A 4,117-nucleotide genomic window follows, 5' to 3' on the forward strand; every position below is an offset into this window, starting at 1 on the left:
TGACTCACATATCATATCGTCATATCTCAAACCATTACTAAGAATCAAGTTTATTTTGTTCAATGACACTACATCACAACACTTGATTCGGGGCAATTAACTGCCGGGAGAAATACCGGATTAAGGGCAAATCTTCTGCCGGGAATCTTATAACTGCCGGGAGAAGTACTAAAGGGCAGTGAAACTACCGGCAAAAGTTGAGTAAAGAGGGCACACAAACTGCCGGAAATGACGCACACATGTCAGGTCAGTGTATCTGCCGGGAGAACCAAGTCAGGGCCGTTAACTGTCGGCCATTGTGTGGCGCGCGACTTGGGCCCAAACACGCTCTAGCGCGGGAGATACCGAAAGTTTGGGCTCCAAAGAAAATAAAGCCGCCGGCCCGAGCAGTTCTTCCCCAAATCGACCATCCCTCCAACAACCTTACCACCGCCCCTTCCAAACCCTAGATCTGGGCAGTCCGTTCTTCCCCTTCCCCGTGCGCCGCCGCCCCTACATCTCTTCCTCTCCCTCTCCGATGCACACACTCCCTGCTACGGCCTCACATCGCTGGCCTGCCTTTGGATGGAACCGTCCTGGCCTAGTCCTTGCCAGATCTGGCCGCACCGGTCGTCGGTGCTGCTGGATATGGCCGCTCCGGGCTTCATCACCACCACCCCGAGTGTGCACTTCTCCACCGCCACTTTCCCGTCGTCTTCACATCCGCCTCGCCCAGTTCCAGAGTAGTCGCGTGTCTCCTGAGGAGCCCGACCCCGGCGGCCTCTGTATGGACTCACTCCACCATAGCTAAGGCAGCGCCACTGCGTCCAGAACACGGTTCAACCTCCAGAACGCTTGTGGCAAGCACCAGATCGTGAGTTCAAGCAGGTCAACCGCGAGTTGCATCTACATCGACAGGTTCTCTTCTTCTTTGTGGGCCTGCACCTTCCGCGTGGGCTGTGGAGGACAGATGGCGCTGTGCTGTTCGGGCTGCAACATGACGGGCAGCGGTTCTACTCAGAGCAGCTCTTTCATGGTACTAGTTCCTCGGAGCCATCCTTATATATCATGTATATCTTAATTACTTCCTATTTACAACTAGGTATTTGGCTTGTAGAACGCGTTGTATACTCATACTTTCTGGGTAAAGCAGCGGAAGCATGTCGATACTCACTGACGAACTTAATTAGCAAAGTGAAAATTTTGTTCAAAATTCAGAACAGATACAATTTATTGTACATGCTTTTACATGTACTGGAACTGAGCATTTGCATGACCTGTGTATTCTGAAGCTTAGTCTTTTGTTATTGGGAAGTTCATGAAACAGAGTTGTTGGCCTGCCTGCCATAGAGCAATTTATGAATAGCATAGGTGCTGCCTTCTTTTGTATTCCTATACAAAGTACAGTACTTATTTTTCATGTGTAAAAAGTGGTTGACCTGACATTACAGTGTTTAATATTTTGTAGACAACAGGAATCTTGCCATCGATACACACTGAAAATCGAAAATGATGCTTGTAGAAATAGTTGTTCTATCAGCTATTTATCAATTTTAAATCATGGTATGACTACTTGCTTTGGAACAGTTATTTCTTGATACTATCTGATTGTATCTCATGTATATTTTAGTTATTCCAAGAAACAAGCTTTACAAACTGAACCGAGTTCTAGTAGTTCACTAGAACTCGAAGTCTTGTGCATGGAAGAGAATTGAGATATTTGCTCATTCTATACTACTCAAAACGTATGTGTAGATATTCTTCTCATGGAAGCCTCAAGCGTGGAAGCCAGCGCACATGTACACACTCATTCAGGCATGAACCAAGGAAAAGTTCACAGCAGAAAACTGAAGCTCTAGCACGCGCGCCAGCCGATGAAGCTCGCCTTAACTCCATCGCGCATCGCTAAGGTACCGGCACATGCTACTCTATCTGTTGTATGTTGAGCCAGAATGTATTTGCTTGACTGATCATAATCCTATTGGCCTTCGGTATAAATTTTGCTAATTTATAATGGTGGCTTCTAATTATAGTGAACTATATAGGCGGTAGGCGCTCACATCCTATTGGCCTTCGGTGACATTTTGAGCTCTTATCTGCTGTCTTTAATTGTTAGTGTGTACCATCCAACAAAATTAGCTCTAGTGCTTGGTGTGAATTTTTTATGGTTATTTAGTTTATTTCATTGTACACTGCATGGTGCTATGTTTCATAAGTATACACATGCTATGCTTGGCATGCAGTTTGGTGGAAAAAGGAAGCATATCATGCTTGCAAATTGTTTGACCTTGCATTTTATTGCTTACTGTTTACTATACATCAGTTTTTGTACTTGGAAGTGTCAAAAATCTGTCATTATAATCAGCTGTAGTAATATTGCTATAGATATACACACTGAAAGTCTGAAAGATTTCTTGTAAAAGTACATGTCAGCTGCCAAATCCTTTCCTATGTCCTGTTCAGTTTTTTTAATCTTCTCTTGGTTTGATGCTATGATTTTTGTTACATAGTTCATAGATGTTGCTGGTTTGTACTTCGAAAATATTTGAAGTTATTTTTTTCTCTCTTGTTCAAAATGTTCTGTATCAAGCTTGTAAGTTTTGTCGCAAGGATGAGATTGTTGAATGCTACAAAATTTCATACCTTTGCTTTCATAATTCTATAAATTCAACCATTCTAAACTAAACCAACCGAATCATATCCTTAATTAATGGGTTTGTAGGTTAAGGGTGGATACTCAGAAGTATTTCGGTCGTGTAAGTTCTCGACTTGTTAATTCGTTCTAGAGTCTCCCTTTTCCTTTCTTTTTACAATTGTCATGATTTTATATGGCCTTGATGTTTGAACTGGGGATCCCATGGATTTTTTTCTGTAACATGGTTCTCATCTCTGAACATGCACACATGTTGTTTTCATGTTAAGATATTTTTAAAACAAAATACAGTAATTGACATCTGTTTCATTAGCTTTTTATACTAATGTTTTACTTCTCTGAACTAAATTCTTGCAAATCACATTGATCTAGTTGCAGGTCTTCTATATACATCCACAATCATGTGGAGGTGTGGTTAAGCTGCGATCTTTAAAGCATTGTAAGTATTTTGACTCTTTGAATGTTGTTGTTTCACAGGATGTTGGCAAGTTTGGTATTTACTATTTTGAAGACATCGCAGGAAGTTATTCAACAAACGGTTGCGACCAAGCAATTTGTCTTCCTGGACATGGCTCCTTCTGTGCATCAAAGCTCAAACCATTTGTCTAGCTTAGTTCGAAGAAAAATAAAATCTTAGTCTTATGTAAATTCTATTTATTGATGTAGCTAGATGCAACTCTACGCACATATGTGTTTTGTCAGTTCTGTTTATTGATGTAGCTGGATGTTACTGAACGCATGTAGGTCTTGTGTAAATTCTGTTTATTGATGTAGCTGGATGCTACTGAACGCTTGAATGAATGTTGAAGTATTGATATATAGTCATTATGTGTATGAGATCTGCTATTGAATCTTGAGTGAATTCTTCTGGATAGAAATTATTAGAAATATACATGTGCTACCCGGATCAAGAAAACTGCCGGGGTAAATACAAGTAAAGGGCAGACCGTCTGCCTGGCATTATTATAACTGCTGGCAATTGAATTACCGGCATACACTTGTATCTGCCGGGAGAACAGGGCTTCCTGGCAGTGGAACTGCCGGGAGATCTGTATCTGCCAGGAAATATGATTCCCGGCAGCCGTTGTTGTGGCAATTCTATCTGCCGGGAGAAACTCTGTCCCAGTAGTTTTTCTGCCCTCTTAAGGGTCTTCTTCCGGCAGATTACATGCCGTCGCATCGGTGTTGTGGTGTAGTGTGATCTTCATGAAAGTTTTTATTATATCCTCCTTGGATATCTATCGCTTTGGGACTATTTTCATATGTTGCTTTTGATAAACTCAAACAAATTTATTGCAACGGGAAATTTATTGCGGCAGCTAATGAACGAGTGGACATATGCTATGATTCATTCACTGCAAAGGCATTGGCAGTCAGATTTGGTTTGAATCTAGCCAGAACCATTGGATGCAGCAAGATCGTGATCAACTCGGATAGCATGGAGGTTGTGGAAGCTTTGAGAGCAGGCAACTCCTCTTCGGTGGC

The 4,117-nt window shown here is 42.0% G+C and overlaps 1 long non-coding RNA gene across 2 annotated transcripts; it reads left to right on the top strand.

Moving 5' to 3' along the window:
* Positions 1–364: 364 nt before the first annotated feature.
* On the top strand, positions 365–3,478 carry LOC123136624 (uncharacterized). 2 transcript variants are annotated; one of them, XR_006467145.1, is made up of 4 exons: positions 365–1,015; positions 1,448–1,542; positions 1,735–1,889; positions 3,110–3,478. It is a non-coding gene; the product is annotated as an uncharacterized lncRNA (long non-coding RNA). The 2 variants fall into 2 exon arrangements; XR_006467144.1 differs by lacking the exon at positions 1,448–1,542 and having other exon boundaries at positions 370–1,015.
* The last annotated feature ends 639 nt before the right edge of the window (positions 3,479–4,117 follow it).

Source organism: Triticum aestivum, chromosome 6B (genome assembly GCF_018294505.1).
Source record: "Triticum aestivum cultivar Chinese Spring chromosome 6B, IWGSC CS RefSeq v2.1, whole genome shotgun sequence".
In the NCBI taxonomy this organism is placed as follows: Eukaryota; Viridiplantae; Streptophyta; class Magnoliopsida; order Poales; family Poaceae; genus Triticum; species Triticum aestivum.